Source organism: Xyrauchen texanus, chromosome 22 (assembly GCF_025860055.1).
Source record: "Xyrauchen texanus isolate HMW12.3.18 chromosome 22, RBS_HiC_50CHRs, whole genome shotgun sequence".
Taxonomy (NCBI): Eukaryota; Metazoa; Chordata; class Actinopteri; order Cypriniformes; family Catostomidae; genus Xyrauchen; species Xyrauchen texanus.
In genome coordinates this window covers 40416463-40432150 of record NC_068297.1, presented here as the reverse complement: position 1 = coordinate 40432150, position 15688 = coordinate 40416463, and positions in this window count along the sequence as shown.

The following is a 15688-nucleotide window of genomic DNA, read 5'->3' as shown; positions in this document are numbered from 1 at the left end:
TTTGAACAAAAAGAGTCGAAGAGCTCTTTACAGCAGTATGGCGCTGAAGGTGATCATCTCAGCAAAGAATACTGTAGCTTTCTTTCTCCTCACATGATGGCATGAAAATACACAGTTTTGCAGTGGAACTAACAATGATGAAGTAGGACTGAGCTGTGAGGGAATTGATGAATATGTTTAACAGTTTGAGCTACAGGGTTTGAGGTGCGTACAAGTCATGTCGGAATGATGATCGTATTTATGAGTTGAGTGCACATAAACACCACCACAAAGTCGTAATTACGAGTGGGCAGCTGCATTTTCTTTGAGTTGGGGGTGTGTCGATTTAAGAAACATGGTGGAAGCAATTGTTATTAATAATAATTAGATTTTACTTGTGAATAACCAGAATGATAAAATTTATATATAAACCATTAATTACACACCTAATGTGTGGCCTTGCTCTTCATTTTGTTGCGCTGGCGCTAAAAACATACATCTGTGCAAAAACATACACCCGTTTTGCAATTTAATATTTATTTAGTCTTTTTTCCACTTTTAAAAGCTAAAAGTGGAAAAAAAGACTAAATAAATATTAAATTGCAAAACGGGTCAGTATGTTCCGATGTAAATCGTTTGAACCCACATCATATTGTATTTACAATTTGTTCCAATAGTAAGAGATCCCAGAATGCATTGCGACACTCGCTGTGGAAAAAGTAGTGAGGGAAATGCTGTTTATAAATAAATGTTTATACATTCAATATCGGAAACTATGAACCGTCTACTATTTTACGCAATATTTATGTGTGCTATGTACTGTATATGAACTGTATGCTTATTGGGGCATTGATCGATTTCAGAAAGTTGCTGACAGACAGTTCGAAACCTTGTAACATGCAATTCATTATAAATACCTTAAAACTCCCTCGTAACGCCTTAATAACCAGCCAGAACACCCAGTGTGTCCAGACTGATCTCGCAGTGAAATCGGAAACAGTAGGTGGACGTTTCTTGAAATCGGTCTGTAATTAGTGAAAACCAAAACACTGCCCCCAGTGGCAAAGCTGTAAGTATTGTTAGGCGAATGGACACGTGTGAATGCACTTATTTCCGGTCGTGGAAAGTAAACACGTTGGAGCTGATGCAGAAATGAATGCTAAATTTCCATGTTCCCAGAACTGTGACTCTCTAGTTGATACCCGAACGAGAAGTTAGATTTTGTCCTTTTGTTGTGGACCACCATAATGGGTATGATCATGATAGAAGAAAATAAATAATTGCTATTAAATTGTATACATCACAAATCCAGTTACTTCAAGGACATCACTGTAGTAAATTTGCCATCATCTGTCACTGTGTCTTCTGGAAATAAGCCCCATCTTACACAATCAAACCATTGCTGAGGGGCATTTCCTTACATCCTCTTGCCTACACACATTAACAAACAAGCTTTTACTCAGTAGTGTGTGATCTTTAATCTGCAGGGTTTTAATTTAACACCTAACATGTCCAAAGTGTGCTGATGAATGAATAATATTGATATGGTTTGATGATTCTTTGACAGGCACCTAATGTGACACACACACACACACACACACACACACACAGATGTATGTTAAAGGCTCAGATGGAATCTGTAGACTATTTTTATTAGCATTTTCTTTGCTGCTTTTGAGGTTAAATCCTAAAATGTGTTAAACTGAGGTAAAACCACTACACACTCAATGGTAGCTTAAAAGTATGAATTAGCCAATGTTAGCCAAATTATGTAATGTGTTATGTTATGGTATGGTGTGCTATTGTATGTTACGTAAACATCAAACTCTATTGGAATCAACTGTGAGTCGTTTTACTTGAGTACTATTAGCATGGCATGAATGCCAATGTCGCTACCAGGCAGCTATTTTTCTATGTAAACAAGCATCATTACAGTTCAGCTCCTATCTGCTTGAATGGGGAAAGACCAAATTTGTTTAAACTGCTGGTCAAGATTATGATTAAAAACATATTTCAAATCAGCAGTAAAATCTGACAACAATGGTATCATAAATAGTGATTCTTTAGCTCAGATCACGCTAAAAACGCAATTTTTCAGGCTGGTCCAGCTAATGTGAATGTGCTTTCTCGAGTTGATTGACAGGTGACGTCTGTAAACAAAAGGTAATTGGCTGTTTTACCTGTAAGGCGGGACTTCCTTTCTACATCCATTTTAATACCAACTGTCCATCTCAAGCTAAATAGTCTCTAAATCGTGATTTAGATAGTGATAGATTTTTAAATAGTGATTATTGCGCCTGCCTAGGTCAAACGATTATTTTATTTTTTATTTTATTTTATTTTACAGGCTGTTGAACATGTTGTTTCAGGTTTGTGTTGCACACATTTGTAACTCCTTATTTTCCCATGGTTAAATGTGTCCTAAAAAAGAAAGAAAGGTAAAGCAAGGTTCATTTTTCAGAGAGAAGCACATGATTTTATTGGTAATGAAAAGGAGGAAGTAAGTTGATCGTTGTTAAACATTTTTGTGTGTGTGTTTGGCGATGAGAAAAGGTAATATCATACGGAAAGTAGTATACGGGGGTCATGAGGGTCTCCAGATGGACCCCTGTCCTCACCTCTCCTCTCTCTCTCTGTGTTTTCAGAAGGTTTCTTTTCAGTCCTTGTATAGATGTTTAGTGGGAAACCCAACCCAGCAATAACCAAACACAAAGCCAACAGGGACATGTGGTGACCAGACCTGCAGACCCCACAAAGCACCTCCACAACACACCCTCAACTCTCCTGTTGCCAGACCCCAGACTGAAAAAGTGTGTGTGTGTGGGGGGAACATTTCTAGTGTCCCCATTATTCAAATCTTTTAAAAAACAGATTAAACAACGTTTTATTGTAAATGTAATAATGAAGAAAGTTTTCTGTGAGGGTTAGGTTTAGGGGACAGAATCTATAGTTTGTACGGTATAAAAATCATTATGTCTATGGAGAGTCCTCATAATGATGGCAACATATGTGTGTTTGTGTGTGTGTGTGTGTGTGTGTGTGTGTGTGTGTGTGTGTGTGTGTGTGTGTGTGTGTGTGTGTGTGTGTGTGTGTGTGTGTGTGTCTGTGTGAGAAGAGGCTCAGTACAACCACTGATGCTCTTTCAGAGTGCCTAACACTAACAAAACTTTATTTCTGAAGAACAGAAGTGCGAATGCAAAAGAGAGTCCATGTATGTTGAGGATCATGATGAAAACTCTCTTGTACTGTGCTGCCCTCATGTGGAGATGAGCTCTTATTCTTACCACACACATGATCTCACCAGATTAACAACCACACATTGGATAAATACGGAGCCCCTTACAGGACAGTGAAGGAATTTCTTTTTTTCTGAAATAGTTTTATGTTCAATTGCAACTATTTTGTATTCCCTCGCAATAGCTTTATAAATTACTTATGAAAGTCATGGATTTACCACATAAAAGGTTCACTCAGCTATTGTTTTTCCTCATTCAATAAGTTTGACTTCTAAAGAAATTAATAGCTATTTTGAAACATATGTGTAAAATCAAGACCACTCATATGAGATGAAGATTCATATCAGTATCCTTGTGAAAGCCGTTTTATTTTATATGGAGAGGGTCCCCTCATGGGAGCAGGCCAAGATGGTGACTTGTATGAATGGTTTGTTCTGTAGCTAGAGGCTTTTTCGCTTGATTACACCCAAACAACAACCTCAACATCTTACCTTGGACTTAAAATGTAATGTAAAATATAAGAGATTCATATGATGTAACATCTGAGCGGTCTCCCGTCCACCAGAGGGAGCCCTCACCTGAATACTGATCTCTATCACTTCCTGTTTCCTGCCACATCAGTTCCTGCCATGTCACTTCCTGTCTGTTATGTATATAAGCCGTCATACTCACTCATTGCGAAGTATTGCCAGGTTACCTGCCTTACCAAGCGTTTACCTTTTGTTATCTCGTTCTGCTTTATGTTATGATCTTCTGCCTGTTTGTTGGATTTACGTTCTTGGATTACCCCTTCTGTATTGTTTGCCGTATTGTGCTGAGTACCAGTTGCTAACCTCTGCCTGTATTACGTACTACGTTTGTGATTGCCGATTTGGATGTGTTCATTAAACTCTTCTGCAAAATAGATTCTAACCCAACCTCCGTTCTGAGTTCCTTACAGAATACTTCGCCAGATCTGAATCCAGCAGAAGTATCACAGATTCAAGCAGTTTTCAACTACCAGAGTGAAGTACTACATGGATTCCAAACTCAACTCACCAGTATACGTGCCACTAACGAACATCTGACCCATTATATACATATCTCTTCCACCGACTAGAAAGGAATCTGTAAGATTTGTTTTACCCAAAAAAAATGTATGGTTCGGCTGATAAATTTAAGGGATTTCTACACCAGTGTCAGAAGCTTTTCTTCTGGAAAGGATTAAGTGTTCGTTCATCATGACTCTACTCACTGGAAAAGCACTAGAATGGGCATCAGCCATTTGGGACACTGACAATCAGGTACAAACTTCGTTTGATTACTTCACTAAACAGATCAAAGAAGTGTTTGAATATCCTGCAGGTGGACAGGATATCTCAGCTGAATACGCTGTTCATTTCGCCACTCTAGCTGCTCAAAGCAGATGGAATGATATCGCTTTGAAGTCCGTCTTTCGTAAGGGACTTAATCACGAGATACAAGCAGAACTAGCATGCAGAGATGAGACCACTACACTCTCCCAATATATCAACATGCTGTCAAAATGGACAATCTAATTCGTAATAATCCCCGACCAAAAAACTCGAGCCATTTCACCGCCAACCATGTCTGTCAATCATTCTATCCCTGTACCACCGGAGCCTATGCAAGTCGGATATACCAGGTTGTCTGCAGAGGAACGTTATGACATCGCAATGAAAGGCTGTGTTTCTACTGAGGACATTCAGGTCACCAATGTGCGGCATGCCCCAATAAGACCAAGTTCTCCAACAAAACACTGAGTAAAGGAATTACATAATTTCATCACAAACAAAACTTTAAACTACCTCTGACCATAGATTTTGATGGTGGCCAACACTATGCTTCAGCATTAGTAGATTTGGGGTAGCTGTAAACCTGATTCATCACAAACTCATCACTGAACTAAACATACCTACCCTTCCATGCATACCTACCATCAACATAACAGCCGTCAACAACGAACCCATAGGAACAGGCATCACACAACAAACCAAACCACTGAGTATATGTATTGGTCTCTTTCATGTTGAAAATGTTTCATTATATGTGATATCCTCCCCTAAGAACCAGATCATCTTAGGACACCCATGGTTAGCAGTACATAACCGCTATATCTCTTGGGCACAAGGTGAGCTCATCAAATGGTCAAATTATTGTCAGCAGAACTGTTTCCTGTCTGAAATCACTATGCCATGACTTTCTACCAGCATAGAAAGCCCCGATGTTCACGTGCAAACCAAGATTCCTGTGGAATATGTTGAATTTTCTGAGGTATTCAATAAAGACAAACTTTCTCAACTACTCTTCCATCGTCCCTGGGACTGTGCCATTGAACTCCTGCCTAATGCAGCTCCACCTTGAAGCAAGGTATACCAAATGTCACCTCCAGAAACTCTGGCCTCAGACCTTGCATTGATTAGCGTGGCCTCAATTCAGTGACAGTCAAATATAGATATCCTCTTCCATTAGTTCCTTCAGCCCTAGAACAACTACGTGAAAGATGGCCTTTCTCACCACAAGAGGGCACTATGAGTATCAAGTCATGCCCTACGGCCTTGCCAGCTCACCAGCAGTATTCCAGTCTTTCATCAATGAGATTTTCCATGATCTCTTAAACCAGTGTGTCATTGCCTACATTGACGATATCCTGATCTACTCACAAACCAAAGCACAGCACATTCAACAGGTTAAAACTGTACTAACTCACCTACAAATGAACCAACCTTATGTAAAAGCTAAGAAATGTGAGTTTCACACCACCATTACTATGTTCCTATGATACATTATCAGTCACCAAGGAGTAGAGATTGATATATCTAAAATCAAAGCAGTAACGGAATGGTCAAATCCTACAACTTTCAAAGAACTACAAAGATTCCAAGGCTTTACAAACATCTACAGATGGCACACCAGGCAGAATGTATCCTTGTGCTTTCTTTTCTAGGAAACTGACCATTGCAGAACAGAACTATGATGTGGGCAACAAGAGCTTCTGTCCATCAAAGCTGCGTTAGAGGAGTGGCGACACTGGGCGGTCCACCCATTCCAGGTAATCACAAACCACAAGAATCTAGAATACATTAAGAGTGCTAAACGTCTGAATCCTAGACAGGCATGCTGGTCCCTGTTTTTTACCACATTTAAGTTTACAGTCACGTACCGACCTGGCAGTAAAAACAGTAAAGCAGACGCACTCTCCAGAAGGTATGGAGACAGGGGCCTCACATGGCCCCTGTCACCCAGACTCCATTCTACCACCAGCATTCATTATCACCCCCATCCGGTGGGACATTATGGAAGAAATCCAACGGGAGCAACAAACAGACCCCGTCCCTACAGCATACCCTCCTACCAAACAATACGTACCATGAACTCTCAGCACTGGACACCCAGGTATACAACAAACTATAAGGTTGGTACGTAACTCATTCTGGGGGCCGAGTTTAAATCAAGATGTCACTAACTTTGTCAAGTCTTGTTCCATCTGTGAACAATCAAAGACTCCTGGAGAACTCCCTGCTGGAATACTTGAATCACTCCCCATTCCACAAAGACCCTGGTCTCATCTCTCCATGGATTTCGTCATCGATCTCCCTAGTTCCAGCGGTTACACCACTATTCTGGTCATTATAAACAGATTCTCTAAATTGTCTGATTCCCCTACAGCTATGGAAACTGCCTTGTTTCACCACATATTCAGGATCTAAGGTCTGCCAGAAGACATTGTGACGGACCAGGGCCCACAATTCACTTCACGTGTATGGCAAGCTTTCTGCAAACAGCTAGACATTAACGTCAGTCTATAACCAGAGGTTGGGTTAGAACAATTTTTTTGCAGAAGAGTTTAATGAACACATCCAATCACAAACGTAGTAGGTAATACAGGCAGATGTCCTTATATGACAGCAATGAAGTACATTTTAACTTAAAAAAAATAGTGATGAAGAACATATGCACGAAGCAGCAGCCTGGTTCCCACATTGCTACCTGATTTGGAGCCTTGTACTCCAGACCTGCAAAGAAGTAAGCCAGAACCCACACTCACTGAATTACAAAACATCATTGTGCAGATACTGACTCAGAAAATAAAAGAAAACACTGTAACCCTTAACAAAGGGATCAAGCAAAACCAAGTGTACATAAACTGATTAAAGGAAGATATGGAATTTCTCTTTTAAGGAGATGCACGAAGAGTGATATTGCAAATATCAAAACAGTGAATGAGGAGTACTAAAAAAGAATCTCAGAACTTGAAGAGAAAGTAAATGAGGCCGAAAGATACCAATGGAGGTGGAATCTAAGGCTTTATGGCCTGGCAGAGCAAGAAGGAGTGAATGTCAAAGAGCGAGTCATAAATTTGCCACGATGTAGGATGCAGATGTCTTTCCTCATTATGTTGATGTTGCTCACAGGATCAGAAGGAAGAGCGTCAAGAGAACCCGGCCGGTCATCGTGAGTTTTACAGCAAGGTCCACCAAGGTTTGGAGAAGACATCACAATGAAAGACTAAGAAACACAGAGCAGTCTTTGGCCACAGATTGAAGCAGCAAGAAAACACAGGAAAAAGGAGCGTTTTGGAGCAAAAGCTATAATCAACAGGAAGGAAGTTAGTGGATAATCTGACTAACTTTAATGATAAACTTATCAAAGTAAAAATGAAGGAGCTTTTCAGGGAAGTTCAAATGTACAATGGGACAACATATGCACTTGTCATTCAGCACTGAGCTAATACAGACTATTAACATAATATACATTACAGTTTGATAGATGATGGCATTTGCTGTTAGGCTAAACATTAGGTTAAACGATGTTGTTCTGAGGTGTTTGTAAGTCACTTTATTTGATTAATAACTCATAGACTGTCTTTGTTTATATTAATTTAATATTAGGGTATTCTTGACTTGTTAAAAACTAAGGCAATTTTCCTATTTCTAAAGAGATTCAAGACTGATTTTTATTTTCTTCAGGAAGCTCACGCATCAATATCTGATCATAAATTTTTGACTAATCAATGGGGCAACAACATTTGGTTATCACAGGGAAGTAATACATCATCAGGGTTACAATTTTGAAAGGGAACTTTAAAGGGAAAATTCTAACAAGTAAAGCTCATGCATTTGGGAGATGGCTTATTTTGGTGCTGGAAGGTGAGGATAATGTCAATATATTGGGAAACATTCATAGTAATAATAATTATTAACTTACACACATAAGAATTTCTGGTTGATAGGAAATGCTGGCACGTTTGGCTGCCGCTCCTGTCACCGTTTAAATTTGTATTTATTTATTTTACTGGTAGCGCAAATTTTCAGAGCCTCAAAGTTTTACGTTTTATATCAGAGCACTATTTTATTTATTCTTCGTTGTGATGTGGGATTACCTTTTACATTTTGGACTGCTGTTATTATCTGTGAGCGTCCTATGGTGGAGTCTACCCTACAGTCGCCTTGCCCAGGATTTACATCAATTTGAGGCTACTGTGTATGTGGGTCCCATTATAGTTTTAAGATACACTGCACGGCAGCTACTGAATTTAAAATGAAACTATTATTTGCCGAAAGACACTCATGAAATTTGTCAAAATAATGGAATATTGCATCCAAAATGCTACATGCATCGCAGTTCAAGATGCAGTTTTGTCTCTACGTCTTCGACTGCCATCTCTATTCTACTGTTTCTGCAGAAAGCCAAAAGACTGATTTATACTGCTGTTGACTTTAACAATTTGTCATCGCTTCCATGTCTTGAGGGTTCCCAGTCTTCTTTTCTGTCTTCAAGTCTGGTTAAAACAGTGTTATTTAATGCACACTCTGTGAATAACAAGGCTCTGCTGTTATCGGACATTATAACAGAAACATGGCATAAACATAGTGATGGTTTCCTCTTTAATCAAATTACTCCCACAGGCTATGGGTTGTTTGATCTCCCACGACTCTCTGGCAGAGGTGTGGTTATTATGGTGCTTTACAACCTAAAATACAACATAAGTCCTGTGTCTGTACCACAGTTCACTTCATTTGAGTGCCTCGTTCTGAGTGTCTCTGCCCCTCACACTACCATCATCGCTACAGTCTACAGACCTCCAAAGACTAATGAAGCCTTTTTGACTGAGTTTGCTGATTTGTTGTCTCTGCTGTGCCTCAAGTTCCACATTGACTCAAAAGGCTCAGGAATGACAAAGGACTTTCTGTCTTTATTGGAGTGTTTTGATTTGATCCAGTTTGTTGACTGCTATACACATAAAAAAGGTCACACCTAAGACCCTGTTTTTGCAAATGGTTCTTTTGTGTCTGAGATTTCCTTTGCTGATTTAGGTCTATCTGACCATTTAGCCATAATTTTTAATATGGAAATACCAAACATTAATTCTTCTTCTCACACTGTACAATATCGTAAATGGAAATCTACTGATTTGTCAGCTTTTACGAACTCTATTGTTTCTTCTTTAAGTTGTTTGTCTTCTTCTAATATTCTCGAAAACAAGATTTCTCTGTGAAACACTGTTTTCTCATCTGGCTTAGGTGATTTTGATCTTCTGAAATCACGGAATATCTCTTCTTTGCTTTCTGCTTCCTGGTTTAATGACAATCTGCGCTCAATGAAGGCTGCTTGTTGTAAAATGGAGGGAAAGTGGCGTCTCTCTGGCCTGAATGTATATTAGCAAGCTTGCAAAGACAACATGGATGATTATAAAGAAGAAATCAGATCAGTCAGAACCTGTTATTTTTCTGAAATTATTTTAAACAATCAAAATGATCCGAGACATTTATTCAATACTATTAATATATTGCTCAAATGTAATTGTTCTACCACCTTTCCTGCATCACTTCCACTGTGTAACAGGTTTTTAGACTTTTTTAACACTGTTGGGAAAAATACTTCCGTCCCATTTCAAATCTTCCCTTCCTTGCAAAAACCTTAGCGCGAGCTGTTGCCTCTCAATTACACAATCATCTCATTCCCAATTATGTCTTTGAGCCATTTCAGTCTGGTTTTCGCAAATGTCATAGTACAGAAATGGCTCTAGTCAAGATCACTAATGACTTCAATTAATGGCTTCAGACTCAGGCTCTTTTTCTATTCTCATCCTTCTTGATCTCAGTGCTGCTTTCGACACTGTTGATCACACTGTTTTACTCACCTGTCTTGAATCTGTCTTTGGTGTCTCCTGTACTGCATTAAACTGGTTCAGGTCCTACCTTTCTGATCATAGGAAGTTTGTCTCTCTAGATGGTTACAGGTCTGAGATTGGTTCAGTCCACTCTGGTGTCCCACAGGGTTCAATTTTAGGACCTTTACTTTTTAGTATTTATATTTTTCCTCTTGGTCAGCTTTTAAGATCACTGGATCTTAATTATCATTTCTACACAGATGAGACACAGATAATATATTCATTCTAAACTTGGTGAAAACCTGGCAGATGCCTTTTTTTCAAACTGCATTTCTGAGATAAAAACTTGGCACAAAATGTTATTTTTCTTAACAGTAATAAGACAGAGGTTGTGCTTATTGGATCTCCTCACCAGCTTTGGAATGCTGGCTCCTTAACCCTATCCATTGAGGGCTTCGTTTTGGAGCTTCAAACAAAAATGGAAAAATCTGGGTGTTATATTATTTGACGCAAATTTGTCATTTGATCCACACAATAGTGTTAAAACATAATTTTATCATCTTAGAAACATTGCAAGGCTGCGCCCTATGTTTTCATTCTCAGTGGCTGAAAAGCTGATCAATACTTTTGTTTTCTCTCGCATTAATTATTGTAAGGCTCTCCTTGCTGGAGTCTCAATATCTACATTAAATAATTTGCTATATGTGCTAAACTCGGCTAACAGAATCCTGACAGGGGCCAGGGCAAATGATCACATCACTCCTATATTGGAATCCTTGCTCTGGTTCCCTGTCAGGGAGCAAACTTCTTATGCTTACCTACAAGGCTTTGCATGGTTTGGTTCCCCAATATTTGTCTGAGATTTTAACCCTGTACACACCAAAGCATCGATCTCCGTTCCTCTAAATCAGTTTTTTTAACTGTTCCTCAGACTCGTTTATACTCTATTGGTGACAGGGTGTTCTTTTCTTATGCTCAGTCTTTTAGTGTGTTTAAATCATGCCTTAAAACTGGTTTATTCCAGGAGGCTTTTAATTAATACTATTGTATTCAATTAATTTAATACTATCACTTTTTTTTACTGTGTTTTATCATTAGTTGTTTTGAGATGCACATTTTATCCATTTGTATTAAGCTCTGAATTTTATCCATCCATCCATCCATCGTCAACCGCTTATCCTGTGTACAGGGTCGCGGGGGGCTGGAGCCTATCCCAGCTAACATGCTCTGAATTTTATATTTTTATTTTTCCTTTCTATGTAAAGCTCTTTGAGAAGTTTCTTTAAAGGCACTATATACAATAAAGTTTATTATTATTATTATAATTTGGAAAATTGTGCGTTATTACAGGGATTTGAAAAAGAAGTCTCAGAATTTCTACAATTATTTGTTAAAGCAGAATTAATCCTAGGAGGGGATTGGAACACTATTAATAACCCTACATTAGATTGTTTACCTTTACGAAAAATTAGACAAAACCAATACACTGGCTAATGTCATTTGTGCACTCAGTTACATTGTTGTGATAAGTGGAGACACTGAAACCCTGATAAAATTGCAATTCACCTTGCCCCTATTTCACCATTGCAAAGCATTTCTATAAAACTAACCGGAGGTTAAATCACACCCCGTTATCTTGCACTTGGTATGGGCAAAAGTGTTCAGAGTGTTTAATTCTGAAATCTTTTTAAATGTTGCCTCAAGCATATGGCTGAACCCAAAATGATGTATTAATAAGTCCCCTTTCTGTGGATTGTGAGGGGGGTTAATACACTCAGAGACGTATATGAGAGTGGAGTGTTGAGATCCTTTGAAAATTTGGTTCAACATTTTGGGATTCTTTTACAGCTGCACCACCTGCTCTGTACTATATTTGGGAGTAGCATACACCCCCCTAAAGAGGCAGATCCTCTGGGAGAGGTGATTACTGCTTTTGGAAAAGGTCATGAGGCATCAGTGTACTACTCCCTGCTAATTCAGAGACTGGGGGATGGAGCTTCAACTTCACTCAAGAGATTATGGCAGAAAGATTTAAACTTGGTATTGGAGGAGGGAGTGTGGGCTAGAATAAAAATAAATGTCAAGTCTGCATCTAGAGATACAAGGAGGCACCTTATGCAATCCAAGATTTTGCATCAAATCTATTGGACCCCCTCTAGATTGTATAAACTTGGTATTATTCGCTGTCCTTTTATGCATATCGCGGCGCCGTTTTGAATAATTCGGTGGCTTATTTTTGCTTATTGCCGCACATTCGGCACGTTTCACGGACGAACCACCAGCCCGCTCGGTTCTCCCGATGGCCATTACGCCCCTGATCGGCCCAAAAGTGCGTCGGCCCACCAGGAAAATGCCCAGTATGCCAGATGACCAGTCCAGCCCTGCTGGCATCCAATTAATGTAACAAGATGTGGGTTAGAGCTACTTTGACTTATTAAAAGCACTTGAACATTTTGAGCTCACTATTCACAAGAAGCATGTGCTGACGTGGACCATGCATCACAAAAAAGAGATCTCAGAAGACCTACTATCAAGAATGGTTGCTTTGCATTAAGCTGGAAAGGATTACAAAATTATCTTGAAGAGCTTAGATATTCATCGGTCCACAGTTAGACAAACTGTGTATAAATGGAGACGATTTAGTACTGTGAATTGTGGATACTCTCCATAGAAGTTCCCGTCCATTAAAGATAACTCAAAGGGCACACCACAGAATACTCAATGAGGTCAAAAAGAACCCTAGAGTGACAGCTAAAGACTTGAAGGAATCAATAAAACTGGTTAATGTATAACCTTGACATTAAGCATTATTGCATTAAACAAAGCTCAACACTTAGTTAAAACTGAAAATGAATTCATTTGAAAGTTTGATTTAATATATTTAAATGTTTAAGAACTACTAATCTGTTAAGAATGACATACATATTTGTTAATGGAAAATGGAATAAAGCATAATTAATACATTATACGTTTATTAGGCTTATAAAAGGAGATCAATCAGGACTTATGTTATTTAGTGTTGCAAACCCTAACAATGTCCCCAACATAGTTGACGGTCAATTAATATACTCCTTGACGATATGCAGTTTATTGTTGTTAAAATGTTGAAAAAAATGAAAGGACAGTCTTCTTCTTATGTGTTTTTTTATTTTTAATTTTTTTTTATTTTATTTTTTTTTGGCTGTTGGCAAACCAGCTAAATAATGGTGCATTACTGCCACCAACTGGGCAGGAATGTGGAGCATTAAAAGGAAGAGAAAAAAAAAATCTTAAAGGGGTCATGACATGAGGAATCTAATTTTCCTTGATCTTTAGATATATAAGAGGCCATTGTACTATAAAAACATACTGTAAGTTTCAGAACTGACTCTTAATTTAAAGCAGGCTGTGGAAATGGGCCATTTGGAATTTGTGGAACTCCTGACATCACAGGGACCAAATACATCTGCATAATGACTGCCTCCAGCAAGACATCAATGTATATTTTTCATCATTGCATCTTTAGCCCCGCCCACTGGACCTCATGCTGTGTCTGAAACCACCTCTATCCACTATATAGTGCACTATTTCGGGTGTCCGCCATTTTGTAGGAGTGTCTGAATTTATAGTGAGAAGAATTTTAAAAGTTCATATGTGATGTTGTTTCTGTGACATCCCCAGAGCTCTGACACTCGGTGTATCAGCATCTGAATTCACTCACTCATTTTGTTCACTCACTGCTGAGATATAGTGCACTAACTGCCATTCACTAAATTGGAAATAGTGAATGAGTGAACGATTTCAGACAGTGACACAGTAAGTCACACTATTTTTACACAATTTACAGAAATTACACAATCCTAATCTAGATTCAAATGTTTTTCTGCACTAGATGAATGGCTTTGACCGTTATGCATCTTGCACAATAAGTTCAAGTTCGAATTCTGTATAGGAGGGCTCCATTGTGTTTTATTCAGCTGCATTTCCTGTTTTTAAAGTGTCTTGGACTGTTTTTGCACCCATCTGTGCTATATTTAATTGTTGGTCTTTTGTAATCATGGACTAGATGGACATCTTTAATCACTTAAAATGTGCGCCACATTTTAAGAGCGGTACAAGTGCAAATTTTGCATCTCATTTAGCTGCTGGCGCTGTCAGAAGACACACGTGTCGTTCGTAAACGAAGATTTGAGATGTGAAGATCAGCGTCTCTGCTTTGGCCCGTTGAAGCATCCAACATCACCATGGACTGTATTACGTTTGCGTATTCAGAACATTTCAGAGGGGATTGTATGTTTTTGGCTCATATCAGAATGGAGTGCTTGTGGAAAAAGTCACAATATGATTCAAGTGCTGAAAGATGCGGCAGTTAAACACTACCGGACCCACGAGTAGCCAGTTTCAAACGTGATGACTGATAGGTCATGTGGTCATGTGATGCTTTAGGGAACATTTTGATACATTCAGATGAAATGTGTTGGGTTTATGTTATGTGTTAATCTTGAAATGTAGTTTTATAAATTATAATGTAATGTTTGTTCATTTTCTTCCGATTGAGTTTCATATATGGCTGCATTTGAGGGACTGTACGAAGTTAGCCAATCAGAACAGAGTACTTTTACATTGAAGTCTTAAAGGGCCAGATAGCTTTAAACAGAGCTTTTAGACAGAGGGCCAGAGACATGGTGGAAAATGATTATATATTATTCAATTATGACTATTTTTGGTGAGAAAAAAAAAAACTTTACATTATAAGTAGACTTTGGGGAAGATAATACAATTATTTATTTAAAGTATGTCATGACCCCTTTAATTATCTAATATGATTATGCACCATTTAAATAATTTGACCTAAACCTGTTATTTTAAGATAAGCTTAATAATACACTGTATACTTTTTCCAAGTACTTCTTAACAAATTAGATTTTGTAATGTAAGGCTGATTTCACCTATATCCTTTAGTTTCTGTGCAAGCTTGTCTCTTTCTCCTTCATATCCTGTGCAATGTAAGAGAACGCGGGACACCTTCATCTGGATTTAAATGTTCTTCTTCTCTAGATGAACAGCCTTGACCACTATCATACCGTTGATGATGCTGAGCCATATATTGACTTCTGTAAAGAATGAGAGGAGGCTCTATTTGCAGCGTTTAATAGAAACTCCAAACAAACTAAAAAAAAAAAAGCCAAGAAGCACTATAACACAACAAACACTACAGCCTACAAAGGATAAGAACAAAGAACAGAGAGGAACACAGAGATTAAAAACACAAGGAACTAATGAGAAAACAAGGAACACCTGGAACTAATAAAACAAAGAACCAATGAACAAAGACAAGGAAAAGAACTACAAACCAATAAGCAAACGAAAGACTAGTGAA